Here is a 16,574-nt window from a genome sequence, read left to right on the forward strand (position 1 = left end):
TATTTCATCTTCCTCGCAAAGGACTGTTGGACAGTCAATTGCTTACTGGAAGTAGTACAAGTGGTCTTCCGACATCCCCTCTTGGATTACGATCGACTCCCAGCAGCAACAACAGCAGCGCCAGCAGCAGTAGGCGTTACACTCAAGGATGCATCGGAGGAATCCCAGGCAGGAGAGGACTCGTCAGACTTGCCAGTGACATGGCCTGCAGGACTATTGGCTTTTCTGGGTAAGGAGGAAATTGACACTGAGGGAGTTGGTGGTGTGGTTTGCAGGAGCTTGGTTACAAGAGGAAGGGATTTAGTGGTCAGTGGACTGCTTCCGCTGTCACCCAAAGTTTTTGAACTTGTCACTGACTTATGATGAATGCGCTGCAGGTGACGTATAAGGGAGGATGTTCCGAGGTGGTTAACGTCCTTACCCCTACTTATTACAGCTTGACAAAGGCAACACACGGCTTGACACCTGTTGTCCGCATTTGTGTTGAAATAATTCCACACCGAAGAGCTGATTTTTTTTTGTATTTTGACCAGGCATGTCAATGGCCATATTCCTCCCACGGACAACAGGTGTCTCCCCGGGTGCCTGACTTAAACAAACCACCTCACCATCAGAATCTTCCTTGTCGATTTCCTCCCCAGCACCAGCAACACCCATATCCTCATCCTGGTGTACTTCAACAGTGACATCTTCAATTTGACTATCAGGAACTGGACTGCGGGTGCTCCTTCCAGCACTTGCAGGGGGCGTGCAAATGGTGGAAGGCGCAAGCTCTTCCCGTCCAGTGTTGGGAAGGTCAGGCATCGCAAACGACACAATTGGACTCTCCTTGGGGATTTGTGATTTAGAAGAACGCACAGTTCTTTGCTGTGCTTTTGCCAGCTTAAGTCTTTTTTCTTTTTTCTAGCGAAAGGATGAGTGCTTCCATCCTCATGTGAAGCTGAACCACTAGCCATGAACATAGGCCAGGGCCTCAGCCGTTCCTTGCCACTCCGTGTCGTAAATGGCATATTGGCAAGTTTACGCTTCTCCTCAGACGCTTTTAATTTTTATTTTTGGGTCATTTTACTGAACTTTTGTGTTTTGGATTTTACATGCTCTCTACTATGACATTGGGCATCGGCCTTGGCAGACGACGTTGATGGCATTTCATCGTCTCGGCCATGACTAGTGGCAGCAGCTTCAGCACGAGGTGGAAGTGGATCTTGATCTTTCCCTATTTTAACCTCCACATTTTTGTTCTCCATTTTTTAATGTGTGGAATTATATGCCAGTATCAATAGCAATGGCCTACTACTATATTTACTGCGCACAACTAAAATGCACCACAGGTATAGAATGTAGATGGATAGTATACTTAATGGATGACGAGTGACGACACAGAGGTAGGTACAGCAGTGGCCTACCGTACTGCTATATATAGTATACTGGTGGACACTGTCAGCAAACTGCAAAACTAAAATGCACCACAGGTATAGAATGTAGATGGATAGTATACTTAATGGATGACGAGTGACGACACAGAGGTAGGTACAGCAGTGGCCTACCGTACTGCTATATATAGTATACTGGTGGACACTGTCAGCAAACTGCAAAACTAAAATGCACCACAGGTATAGAATGTAGATGGATAGTATACTTAATGGATGACGAGTGACGACACAGAGGTAGGTACAGCAGTGGCCTACCGTACTGCTATATATAGTATACTGGTGGACACTGTCAGCAAACTGCAAAACTAAAATGCACCACAGGTATAGAATGTAGATGGATAGTATACTTAATGGATGACGACACAGAGGTAGGTACAGCAGTGGCCTACCGTACTGCTATAAGTATATATATATAGTATACTGGTGGACACTGTCAGCAAACTGCAAAACTAAAATGCACCACAGGTATAGAATGTAGATGGATAGTATACTTAATGGATGACGAGTAATGACACAGAGGTAGGTACAGCAGTGGCCTACCGTACTGCTATACATAGTATACTGGTGGACACTGTCAGCAAACTGCAAAACTAAAATGCACCACAGGTATAGAATGTAGATGGATAGTATACTTAATGGATGACGAGTGACGACACAGAGGTAGGTACAGCAGTGGCCTACCGTACTGCTATATATAGTATACTGGTGGACACTGTCAGCAAACTGCAAAACTAAAATGCACCACAGGTATAGAACGTAGATGGATAGTATACTTAATGGATGACGACACAGAGGTAGGTATAGCAGTGGCCTACCGTACTGCTATAAGTATATATATATAGTATACTGGTGGACACTGTCAGCAAACTGCAAAACTAAAATGCACCACAGGTATAGAATGTAGATGGATAGTATACTTAATGGATGACGAGTGACGACACAGAGGTAGGTACAGCAGTGGCCTACCGTACTGCTATATATAGTATACTGGTGGACACTGTCAGCAAACTGCAAAACTAAAATGCACCACAGGTATAGAATGTAGATGGATAGTATACTTAATGGATGACGAGTGATGACACAGAGGTAGGTACAGCAGTGGCCTACCGTACTGCTATATATAGTATACTGGTGGACACTGTCAGCAAACTGCAAAACTAAAATGCACCACAGGTATAGAATGTAGATGGATAGTATACTTAATGGATGATGACACAGAGGTAGGTACAGCAGTGGCCTACCGTACTGCTATATATAGTATACTGGTGGACACTGTCAGCAAGCTGCAAAACTAAAATGCACCACAGGTATAGAATGTAGATGGATAGTATACTTAATGGATGACGACAGAGAGGTAGGTACAGCAGTGGCCTACCGTACTGCTATAAGTATATATATATAGTATACTGGTGGACACTGTCAGCAAACTGCAAAACTAAAATGCACCACAGGTATAGAATGTAGATGGATAGTATACTTAATGGATGACGAGTGATGACACAGAGGTAGGTACAGCAGTGGCCTACCGTACTGCTATATATAGTATACTGGTGGACACTGTCAACAAACTGCAAAACTAAAATGCACCACAGGTATAGAATGTAGATGGATAGTATACTTAATGGATGACGAGTGACGACACAGAGGTAGGTACAGCAGTGGCCTACCGTACTGCTATATATAGTATACTGGTGGACACTGTCAGCAAACTGCAAAACTAAAATGCACCACAGGTATAGAATGTAGATGGATAGTATACTTAATGGATGATGACACAGAGGTAGGTACAGCAGTGGCCTACCGTACTGCTATATATAGTATACTGGTGGACACTGTCAGCAAACTGCAAAACTAAAATGCACCACAGGTATAGAATGTAGATGGATAGTATACTTAATGGATGACGACACAGAGGTAGGTACAGCAGTGGCCTACCGTACTGCTATATATAGTATACTGGTGGACACTGTCAGCAAACTGCAAAACTAAAATGCACCACAGGTATAGAATGTAGATGGATAGTATACTTAATGGATGACGACACAGAGGTAGGTACAGCAGTGGCCTACCGTACTGCTATAAGTATATATATAGTATACTGGTGGACACTGTCAGCAAACTGCAAAACTAAAATGCACCACAGGTATAGAATGTAGATGGATAGTATACTTAATGGATGACGAGTGACGACACAGAGGTATGTACAGCAGTGGCCTACCGTACTGCTATAGTATATATAGTATACTGGTGGACACTGTGTCAGCAAACTGCAAAACTGTCTAAAATGCACCACAGGTATAGAATGTAGATGGATAGTATACTTAATGGATGACGAGTCGACGACACAGAGTTAGGTACAGCAGTGCACTCTGCACTGTACTCCTCCTATATAATATTAATTATACTGGTGGTCCCCAGTCCCCACAATAAAGCAGCACACTGAGCACAGATATGAAGTGTTTTTCAGGCAGACAACGTATACTGGTGGTCACTGTCAGCAAAACTCTGCACTGTACTCCTGCTATAGCTGCTCCCCAGTCCCCACAATTAAGCAGTGTGAGCACTCAGCACAGATATATTATGCAGCACACTGAGCACAGATATGGTATGGAGCGGTTTTTTTCAGGCAGAGAACGGATAAAAACTGGTGGTCACTTATCAGCAAAACTCTGCACTGTACTCCTCCTAACAGCTGCTCCCCAATCCTCCCCACAAATAAGAAATAAACCAATCAACTTCTACAATAAACGGAGAGGACGCCAGCCACGTCCTCTCCCTATCATCTCCAATGCACGAGTGAAAATGGCGGCGACGCGCGGCTGCTTATATAGAATCCGAATCTCGCGAGAATCCGACAGCGGGATGATGACGTTCGGGCGCGCTCGGGTTAGCCGAGCAAGGCGGGAAGGTTCTAACCTGCCTCGGACCCGTGTGAAAAAGGTGAAGTTCGGGGGGTTCGGTTTCCGAGAAACCGAACCTGCTCATCACTACTATTTACTGACAGTAAGAACCCATTTGAAATTGCTTCTATGTGTAACACTCATAAGGCAGTATAAGTGTATGTAAACTACCATATTAATAAGTATAAGCACAGTATAAATTATTGTTGGAATGATTATTACGAAAATGCCAACCTGAATAATTAATTGTGTTTTGATGCATCTGTGAGATAGGAGGCACGGCTAATTGAATAGGAGTAGGAAGGGCATAGGATTTGAATTTAAACCTGTGAACTGGCAACATTATTTAAACAGTAACTATTCAAACCATGTCAATATTTCCATCCAATGTGGTCACTTGGAAGTAAAATAATGGCATTGGGGAATTTTCTGCATATTTGCATTTATTTATGTGGGAAGTGCCATACTGTTTACTATTGCTTGTAGTGACAAAATTACCATAATGAATAGAAAATGTGATTATATTTACCAAGCAACTACATTAGTGTAACCAGGGCTTACCTGTATAACTGACTGGTTACTAGATCTTCCTAAGCTATCTTCTCGCACCAAATTGCTGTTATGATGGTGCCTCCACCCAAGCCCTACTAGCTAACACCTGATCAGATCAATGGTTTGGAAAATCCATTATACCTTAACATCAATTAAAACAACTATAAACTGAGGAAAGAATAAGTCTCCTGTCTATTTACACATGGCAATTTATAGCACATCTATGAAGCATTGCCACACAGCAGTGGCATAAATGAAATGGTGCAAGATGGAATTGCCTTGTGCCCTAACACCCACCCTTATGTTGTGTATTAAATATGCATATTTTAACAAACCAAGGACTTCAGCGACAGGGACTGCTACTTTTGTGGCTGAAGTGCTTGGTTTATTTGGGGTCCCACAAAACAAACAAAACAAGCTACCAATGGGCTTAAAACAGCTAACAGTGTTGTTAATCCCCTGTACAGCTGGAACAGGTCATTTTCATCCTCACCATTATCACAGTTAAAATAATCATCACACTATATTAGCTCATCCTCACTGGAATCCTCTATTGCAGAAGTCTCCATACTTTGAGTAAATTAAATTGTTGGGAAAGGCCATACTTATGGAATTTGCAGTTCATTTTTATGAACATCATCTTTTCCACATCGTGAGGAAGTAGCCTCATATGCTGATCACTCACAAGGTTCCCTGCTGTGCTCAAAATGATTACCACTTTAAAAAAAAATAACATCTAAGTTCTGCCAGGAACCCACACCTCTGGCTAACTTGGACTTCATTACATCTGGCCCATGAGGTAGATTTTTTGGTCTTATATACGGGCATGACAATGGCCTTCTTCTTCTTATGGTCAAGAACTGCTGCCACTGATGCATGACTTACACAAACATCATCCTCATCATCAACATCCTCATTAATGATGTCAGCTACACACATATCTTCCTCATCCTGTTGCACTTCCATAGTGACTGTTGCACTTCCGCAGTGATGTCCTCAACTTCTTTGTTACCATCTATACTTGTGCTGCTCATCCCCACATTTGCAGAGGGAAACAGAAATGGTTGAAGGAGGCTTCTCTGTAAGTACAGTATCAGAAATATCAGGCTCACATATGGCTAACATGGATGCTGTTAGACTCTCCTCACAGATTTGTGACATTTCTGAACACACTTTGTTCTTCAGCCTTAGTGGGGGGTTTCTGCACTGATTTACCTGTTTTACATTTAACACCTCTTCTAGACTCTGAGTGAGAAGGTGTTGCATCATCATGTGAGGTTACAGAAGTAGATGCTTGAGTGACAGCAGTACCAATCCCACTAATTGTATATTTAATTCCAAGTTCTGAGACTTCCTTGCCACTGCGTGTTGTCAATAGCATGTTGGCAATTTTATGTTTTTTGCCATTAAACTTTCCCTGCATTGTGAAATACTGTTTTGATTTCAAGTGCCCTCTATGCACTTGAGTACCATCTTTAGTACATGTTGAAGTACTAATATCATGATCATCATGATTGGCAACAGCCACAGCAGTAGTACTTGGTTGCTGCTCCTGCTCTTCTATAGACTGATAGTGATCCATATTGATTCACAGCATTTATGTTATTAACAAGGTGGCACGGCTTGGCCCTGAAGACACACAGGTTTTATAAAGCCAGTTCCAGTTATGTCAAAATTAAAGAGAACATAAATAAACTTTTATATCACTGGTATTTTGTTCTTTTTATGCTAAATTCCTAAAAAGGCTAAAGGCCCTTCTTACATATATGGTGGACTTGCCCATGGATTTCACCATTGTAGCGAGAGGATAGCACCCTCCTCTCACTCCTGTATGACTAACCTATACCTTTTGATCCTAAAATTTTCCTTCTTCCTTTAAGCCTCCCCACCCTTTCTAGGCACCAAAACATTGTTAAGTCATATTGACTCTGCCGTTACTTGTCAAATCAATGCAGACTGGAAAAAGTACACTCCGCCTATGCAAACAATCCTGTCATGGATTTGGTATCTTTATAAAATGGAATATCTAGTATATTACATCACTCCTCTAAGTCATTTGATAAAAACTGGGGCTTTGGGAGACTTCCCAAAATGCCTCTTCTCCATTTCGCAACTGAACCCCTGAATTATTTTTATTCTTACTGATGGAAATACAACTAGTGGTTCTCCCAAACTGCTCTAATCTCCTTTCTTCCTACTTTTTTTTTACTCCTCTATTGTTTCTTTCCTTTCTCTTTTCGGATGGTTATTTTAGCCGTCGCTATTGAGAAAGCTCTCTCCTTAATGTTCCTTAACAAAAATGGATCATCAATGTGTTATTGTCTATAGCACAAACTTTTATGTATGTACACACTTTGCTATTTGGATGTTTTTTTCCCCTGCCTGTTGTATTCTAACATGATCGCTAAAAAAACATTGCTTTAAAAAAAAATTACAACAACTTCACACTGTGACTCTCACAGTGCTTAAATATTATTAATATGGTGGCATAGCTTGGCCCTGAACACATAAGGGTAAATTTACTAAGGTGGGAGTTTTTTAGAACTAGTGATGTTACCCATAGCAACCAATCAGATTCTACTTAACATTAATCTAGCTGCTTCTAGAAGATAATAGATAGATTCTGATCGGTTGCTATAGGCAACATCACCAGTTCTAAAAAAAACTCCCACCTTAGTAAATTTACCCTATACAGTCTTATTGTATTTTTCTTTGTTTTTCTTTTATATTTATTTTTTTAACAATCTACAGCAATTTTACACTGCGACTCACAGCACCTATACTATTAACATGGTGGCATGGCCCATGCCTGAACACACTCAAATCTTTTTTTTTTATAACATTTATTTTTTTACACACTGTTGCGAATCACTACACATATATTATAGTAATGGTGGCATGCACTAGTGAGCACCATTAAAGGGTTAAAGCTGCACTGCGGTACTGACAAAGAAAACACCACTGTGCACCAAGGGTTAATGCTGCCCTGTATTAAGAGCTCTGGGCGGCACTGTAGGCAGTTACAGCACTAGTGTGCACCAGTAAAGGGTTAATGCTGCCCTTGTTAGGCGTTCTTGGATGCACTGCGAGCAGTGACAATTGAAAAAATACAACACCAGTGTATACCAAGGGTTACGGTTTCCCCTGTTTTAGGAGCTCTGAGCTGCACTGCAGGCAGTGACAAAAAAACACCAGTGTGCGCCATGTGTTTATGCTGCAGTTAAATCACAGCACCAGTGTGACACATTTAGCCAAATTGTAAGCAAAATAGATGTTCCTGAACTACTAAAAAAAGAATGTTTTGCTAACTGCCTACATCCACCAAAACTAGCTCACCCAGTATTAACAGTAGTGCCGAGAGAGGGGGGAGAGGGTACAAATTACCTGGGCACAGGTCTGATGGAGGGGCCCAGTAAGGGTTCAGTGGGGGCCCGGGGGCCCTTCCCCTAACCTGGCAGCTGCTGCAGCTCTTCTCCTCAGCCCAGCACATGCTGCTGTGTGCTGGGCTGCAGTGTGACCATGGAGGTGCTTAAAATACCATTTTTTCAGTATTTTTTTGTAAGGGTGCATGACCACACCACCTTGATTAGACCACGCCCCCTGAAAAGTACCTGGGCCCAGCCAGGATCTCTAATGCCCTGAGTATTAACACTAGGGACATGTGAGTGCCCGTCAAACAGTGTCCTTGCTTTGTAATCTGTGAACGCGTCCTCCCCACTGGCAGTCCTGTGAGAAATGGCACCCAAATCACTGTGGCAGGGACTTATACTGAATCCAAACAACTTGAGATCTGACGCAGAGAAGATGATGTTTTGCCTCATTTTGGAATCCGAGCCAAGAAAAACCCAAACCCCCGGCTTGGAATCACTTTTTTGATTCGTTTGGTTCTCTGAAAACTGAGCCCGCTCATCACTTGAATTCCTCCCATAGAGGTTAGGAGCAGTGTTACTCTTTATTATAGAGGATAATTGCCTAGAATTAGAACATCATAGAAAATAGTAAAATAAAATACTGTACAAATACAATAAGCATGCAATATATGCAAAAAAACAGGACTGAAACACGTATAAAGTGACTGCATTTCTGGAACAGGGTACATCACTTTTCTCAGTGTTATTTGCCTACATACCTCATATAGGGCGGGATGTACTAATGTACATCGCCGCCCATCACCGCCCTACGCCACGATGCTGATCGCATATGTACTTACAATATGTACATATGCAATCAGCATTGCGGAGGACAGCTCTTCCGATAAGAGTTGTCCTCCGCGATGCACAGCGGCAGCCTGACTTCCGGGATTCGGCCCCAGGAGTCAGTCTGCGCATGCGCAGTGTGACGGGGGTGGCCGCAAGGCATGCTGGGAGGGATCCGATCGGATCCCTCACACAGCGCCGCGGAGAGAAGCCCATAGGTTTCTATGGACTATCGCCAGCTAAAGCTGGCGAACCCCGCAGCGGCGCTGACCTGCCGGCCGGGGAATGGTACATCAGGAAAATGCGGTAAACAGGGGGTTTACCGCAATTTCCGCTTAGTACATCCCGCCCATAATAATGTTAGGAATCTGGCTGTATGCGTCTCTTATTAGAAACACAGCTGTATAGATAGGCACTAGCCCTAAGTTTCTGTCACCTGGGGAAAAGACCCTCCTTATCACGTTTCTTCTTAAAGGCTATACAGCATGCTGTGAATTGGTTACATAATTAAGGTGGTCAGGATAGCTGAATCAGTAGGAAAAATATTTAACACTGAACTCCTTATGACTACTAAACAGGAGCTCCTTGGCAACTTCTAGCCTGGAAGGCAAATACAGACAAGTGGCAATGGCTTTCTACCAGTTCATTGTAATTTTAAAATGCGCTTGAAAAGAAACCTGTAGGCCTGGTTTATCTAATGTCAGTGTGTTTTAAATAGGCAAACACGTATATGAAAAAGTTTTTAAGTCAAAGAGTTTTAGAAAAGAAACATAGAAGCATAGAATTTGATGGCAGATAAGAACCACTTGGCCCATCTAGTCTACCCGTTTTTTACCATATTTTTTATCTCAAACCTTATGTGATCCTTTTTTTTTATAAGGATATCCTTATGTCTATCCCATGCATGTTTAAATTGCTATACTGTCTTAGCCTCTATCACCTCTGATGGGAGGCTATTCCACTTGTCCACTACCCTTTCTGTGAAGTAACTTTTCCTCAAATTTCCCCTGAACCTCCCCCCCTCCAGTCTCAGTGCATGTCCTCGTGTCTCTCTTAATTTGGAGAATGTTTCCCTCCTGGACCTTGTTAAAACCGTTGATGTATTTGAAAGTTTCTATCATGTCCCCTCTTTCCCTTCTTTGCTCCAAACTATACATATTGAGATTTTTTAGTCTTTCTGTGTATGTTTTGTGATGTAGGCCATGCACCATTTTAGTTGCCCTTCTTTGTACAGTCTCTAAAGATTAATATCCTTTTGAAGATATGGCCTCCAGAATTGAACACAGTATTCTAGATGAGGCCGTACCAATGACCTATACAGTGGGATTATTAATTATTTCTGCTGCTGCTGATTCCTCTCCCAATGCAGCCAAGCATCTGACTTCCTCATTACTTTGTTACATTGCTTACCTGCCTTTTAGTCACCTGAAATAGTGACTCCTAGATCCCTTTCCTCCTCAGCAGTTTCCATTATAGTGTCATTAATACTATATTTAGCCTTTGGATTTTTGAGATCCAAGTGCATGATTTTGCATTTTTTGGCATTAAACTGTAATTGTCACACTCTTGACCATTCCTCTAGTCTACCTAGATCCTCAATCATTTGTTTTACCCCTCCTGGTGTGTCTACCCTGTTGCATACCTTTTGTATCATCTGCAAAGAGGCATACTTTCCCTTTAATGCCATTTGCAATGTCACCAGTAAAGATATTAAAAAGCACTGGTCCAAGTACAGATCCCTGGGGTACTCCACTGGTAACATTTCCCTCCTGTGAATGCACTCCATTTACCATAACTTTCTGTTTTCTATCCTGCAACCAAGATCTTATACATTCAATAATCCTAGTATCCAATCCCAAACTTTCAAGTTTATTTAGCATTCTGCGATGTGGAACAGTGAAAAGCCTTACTAAACTCTAGATAAATAATATCCAATGCTCCACCTTTATCCACCACTTTAGTCACACAGTCAAAAAAGTAAATAATTTTTGTTTGACCTGATCTTCCCCCAGTGAATCCTTGCTGTTTGGGATCCTGTAAATTGCTGGATTTGAGATAATCTACAACTCTTTCTTTTAAGAGTGTTTCCATCAATTTCCCTACTACTGATGTAAAACTAACTGATCTGTAGTTGTTTGACTCTTCCTTGCTTCCACTTTTGTGCAGTGGGACTACGTTCGCTCTTCTCCAGTCCTCTGGAATTACTCCTGCAGACTGGTTGAATAATTCTGTCAAGGTTGCTACCAGCACCTCTTTAAGTTCTTTCAGTATCCTTGGATGTATCCCATCTGGCCCTAAATACTGTATACAACTCCTGCGTGCGTCATCTGAGAAAAAAGAGACTATTGTAGTGATCAGTATTAAAGGACCATTCCTTGATCTCTATACAATACAGCATTCTAATGACCGATATACAACATGGGAACTGTAATAAAATAAAGGAATTATTCTAGTAATCAATATACGATTGGCAAATTGTGAATTTAGAGTGGCCCTGGAAAATATTCTGAAAGCCACCATGTAAATTCATGCATTACATAACCAGTCCCCGACTGATATGTCAAAGCTATTGCATGCTGTGTGGCAATATTGCTTTTTATGTGTTTCTTTTTCTATTTTTTTCTCTTATTATGTGATTGAATGGCTTCTTTGAAAGTTGTCTCTTGGAATATTGGTGGAATTAATTCCCCAGTGAAAAGGAAACTTATTTTTACTTACCTTGCAAAATTATGAGCTGATCTTATTTTATTACAAGAGACGCATTTGGTAGCTTCTGAAGTTGCTAAACTTAATGTGTGGGAAAGTTGTTATCACCTCAGCTCCGTATAACTCTAAATCTCGAGTTGTTCTTATTTTATTGAGTAAAAATGTACCACATGTTGTACATTCGGTCCTGGCAGACCCTGATTGATGCTATGTTATAGGGGACATTACTATCTCCTCGGTCAGGTATACTATTTGTAACCTGTACGCACCTAATATTTATTCTAAGCCCCTTTTCACAGGTTTGGTAGACAAAATCTCTTGTTTCACTTCTTGTAATATTATTGTGGGAGGTGATTTTAATATTGTCGCTTCACTTGTATTGGCCAGGCAGATCCAAAGCAAAAAGAGACATCCCCTCCCTAAATATTGGATCTCATGTTTGTCACAGCAACTGGATCTAATTTATAGCTGGCACGTGCAACACCCTACTGATAGGGATTTTACTTGTTTATCTGCGGCACATGGTTCATTGTCCCGGATTGATTATTTATTGGTTTCCACTTTCCTCCCATTTGTTACCCAGAATTGCTTCCTCTGGCATTGAACCAATCTGCATATCTGACTACATGGTAATCTGGTTTACTCTGACTCCATTGGTAGAGAGAGGTCCTTATTGTCAATGGAGATTTCCCACTCACCTAGCAACCTCTTTAAAACTTCGTGCACATATAGATGCTACTTGGCAGTCTTATTATCTCAATAACCTGGACCATGCACAGCAAAACCCCCAATTGTTTTGGCAAGCCTCAAAACCTGTCCGTCGGGGCGCTATTATTTCCTTTGTAGCGCAATTCTGCAAAGATACCTCCGCCAGCTATTTACAGAAGCAGCAACTACTTTCTGACACTTATGAGAATTATAAAAATGCTCCTTCTCAGACAATGAAGGAGGCGTATGCCCAGGCAAAAGTTGATTTTGATGCCATACTGTCTCACGTTGGCGATAGATTTGCTTCTCAGAGGTCTTATAAATTTCACTATTTGGGGAACAAGGTTGGTCGCCTACTCACTAATTAAGTTAAAGAGTCGCAACCATCTACTTTGGTTCCCTCATTACTTACACAGGATGGTGAATGGGTGACTTCTGGTTAGCAAGTCTTTTCTGCCTTTTATTCTAATTTATATGCTAAAGATCAGGTAGATGAGTCTCAGAAAGAAGCTTTTTGTGCTACTGTAGCTTTGCAACAAATTGCTTTGGATCAGGCTCAAATGTTGATAACTCAACAGTTATTAAATCCTTGAAACCCTTGAAAGCACCGGGTCCTGATGGGCTGATGGGGGAATACTACAAAATACTTTTGCCGCATACTGGAGAATCCCTGGTTCTCCTGTATAGTGATATTCTTGAAAAGAAGGCAATTCCCCAGTATTTTAACTCAGCAACGCTTAGTTTTTCCCAAACCTGGTAGAAACTTGGAACATCCGGGTTCCTATAGACCTATCTCACTCCTGAACCTGGATTATAAAATGCTTACTAAAATTATGGCTGACAGGCTCAAATTGATTATTCCATCAGTGGTTCATGAGGATCAAACGGAATTCTTAATGGGTCGACACTCTGTGGTAAATTTGAGGAAGGTTATTTCAGTTCAGCAGTGGTTGGAGTTGTCTGGAGACCAGGCTGGCTCAGCACTTCTGTCACTTGATGCTGAGAAAGCTTTTGACCTGGTCACTTGGGATCATTTATTCGAGGTGCTGGGCCGGTTTGGTTCCCGGATGATTTCATACACATACTGCAGGCCTTTTATTATCAACCCCAGACTCAAATAGCCTGTAATGGGTATTTATCGCCCCCATTCCAAGTAGAATGTGGCACTAGACAGGGGTGCCCTTTGTCTCCCCTCCTGTTTGCCCTGGTTTTAGAGCCCTTAGCGATAGCATTACGGCAAAATACCTCTTTCAGAGGTATCTGTATTGGATCTTAAAAAGTCAAGTTAGCGCTTTTTGCCAATGATATGCTCTTATTTCTTGGTGATCCAACACGCTCAGTCCCAGCTGTAATCGACACAATATCTTAATTTGGTTTGTTCGCTGGTTATTTGCTTCATTTCCAAAAATCGGAATTCCTGCCGCTGTATTCTCATGAACCTTTTGATTTTTTGCCTTTTCACAAAGCACATTTACCTAAAGCCAACATTTCTTTGAAATACATAGGCATTAATATAACACCACGTATTTCAAAGTTGTATGTTGCCAATTTTACTTTTATACTATCCAAAATTAAACTTCTTTTAGAAGGATGGCAAAATTTACAGTTTTCTTTGATGTGTAGGATGGCGGTATTAAAAAGTATACTCTTCCCTAAACTAAATATTTCATTCAAATGCTGCCCCTTAGTATTTCCCAAAAAGATCAGAAATACTGTAATTTTCTATTCTCAAAGTTCCTTTTGCGGAATAAAATACCGCGAGCGGCCATGGCCAAATTACAATTATCCAGATCCCAAGTTGGCAGCCGGGTATCTAATGTTAGCCATTTCACTAAGGCGGTACTATTCCGGTATATTTCAGATTGGCTACACTATCGAGCCATTTACACTAATTTGCAATTGGAATTAATTATGTTTGCTCCTTTCTCACCAGGTACACTTTCACATGTACCCAAATCCTCTATACCACCCGAGATATTAAAGAATATTATTATTTACGATACGTATTGTGCGTGGCGGGTGATCAATAGGCATCTACACCGCAACCCGCTTCAATCAAAATGTATTACTTTCTGGGTAAACCCACAGTTTAGCCCTGGTTTGGAAAATGCCACTCTTGGCGTTGAGCGGGTATAGCTGCAATACATGATGTGTTTGATCCTGAGGGACCACTGCCTTCTTTTCAAGACTTGCGACAGAAATATGATATTCCTAATAATACCTTCTATATGTTTCTTCAAATACGGCACTATATTGCTCAACTTCCACCTTCTATGTCTTCGCCTGAGATTTCTAATGACCTATCTGGCCGAATAACCAGACATGCCACTTTATCGTATAGAATGCTCAGTTATTGTTTTAAAAAACAAATAACAAATATAAAAAGTAAAAAAAAAAATATAAAAATATATATAGTGGCTATGTATATATCAGTGATGAGGTCGGGAGACTTCTGCAAATATCATATAAAATACATTTATTTCATGACACATATTAAAAACAAAAACCTAAAATACTAATCACATGTATATACATATATTTCATATATCAAAAAGGGACTATCCCTAATCAACACACAAATGAATAGATGTAACTTTTTAAATTGTTCTATAAATGCATGTGCAACGATTATTGTGAATGAGTTGCTGAAGTCCTTAATAGGCAATGTGTAACAACTGTAGCAAAAAGTCTCTTGCACTGGGTCCACACAGGACAAAGTTACTTTGTATGCCGGCGTCCCGGCTACAATGTGAAGACAGTTCAAAGAAATAATGAAAGCGGTGCTGTTTAGTTACCACTGTTCCCTCCTGCTGAAATAGCGTGTCCGTCCCTTTCACCCGGTGGTAAAGCTGTCACCGCCCTGGGTGATGTGCGCCGGGATGGAATATCCAGAGGAGTGGAATGCAGGCTCTCATATAGAATGTGCTCACCGTAAAACCTCTGTTTGCTCTGTTTGCTGACAGCCAGATGACAGCGGTGATAGATTAGCCTGCGGCTGCGGGAGCACAACACCTTACTTGGATAAATGCGGCAGCGGGATTGCAGTGGGCAGTGATCCAAGCTTTCTATTTCCCGTAGTGGTAAACCAGTGCAATATTATTTCAGGAGTGTAGCGTCAACGCGTTTCATCCCACGATGCCTTGGGACTTCCTCAAGACTGACACTCCTTAGGTTAATCCTCTTTTATAGCTAGCATTGCTTGCTAGTTTGTTTCAGCTGTGTGCATTTAGATTTAATTCATTCTAGATCTCTATACTTTCACGCTTTTGGTATCTATGTATATGTTTTCAGTATATTATAACTAATTTATATAAAATATACACATTCAAAAAACACACAGATAGACTAAAATAAATATAAAATATATAATCTATATATGTATATAAGAGCAGAAAGGTCTCCCAACCTTATTGCTATAGTTTGATTTTAATACCTCCCATCTGTGTATAGGCTCAGTGGGAACCAGGTTTAAATACAGATGCAGGTTATCTAAACCCTACCTTCAGGTGTATATCTTGTTTTGATAGACGTTCCACACTCCCAGATATTGAACAAGGTGTGTCTAAATTCCATAGGAAATGGAGTCCATTTATTGACTCCGTGGAACTTCACCAACGAGACCATGTATTTAGGATTTTTGAATCTACGTCATGGTTTCTATACAGACAAATAGATTTAGAAGGTGACAACTTGGGATAGGTGCTCTGGACAGGAAATGTATTACCATTCTAGGTGTGTTGGGTGTATAGTATTTTCCTATTGCTAGCCTGAAGCATTACTGTCGGCATGCTTTGTCCCACTCTGAAAATTCTTGCAGATCCTGTTATACCCCCCTCCCCCACCCTCCTCCTAATCCTGTTTTCCTTCTCTTCCACCTGTCTTCCCCATTTGTGTTTCTGTTGGTTTTCTGTTTGTTTATCGATTTCCTGGTTTATCGGATACTGTTTAGAATGGATGATATGTTACTAAAATGACTTGTATATGCTCTAAAATTGAACATGATTGGTCGTGTTTTCTAAAGGCTTGTAACCTTCCTCTACGGTCATTATTTCTACTGGTTATGAGAAAGTATTACTATT

Source organism: Pseudophryne corroboree, chromosome 2 (genome assembly GCF_028390025.1).
Source record: "Pseudophryne corroboree isolate aPseCor3 chromosome 2, aPseCor3.hap2, whole genome shotgun sequence".
Lineage (NCBI taxonomy): Eukaryota > Metazoa > Chordata > Amphibia > Anura > Myobatrachidae > Pseudophryne > Pseudophryne corroboree.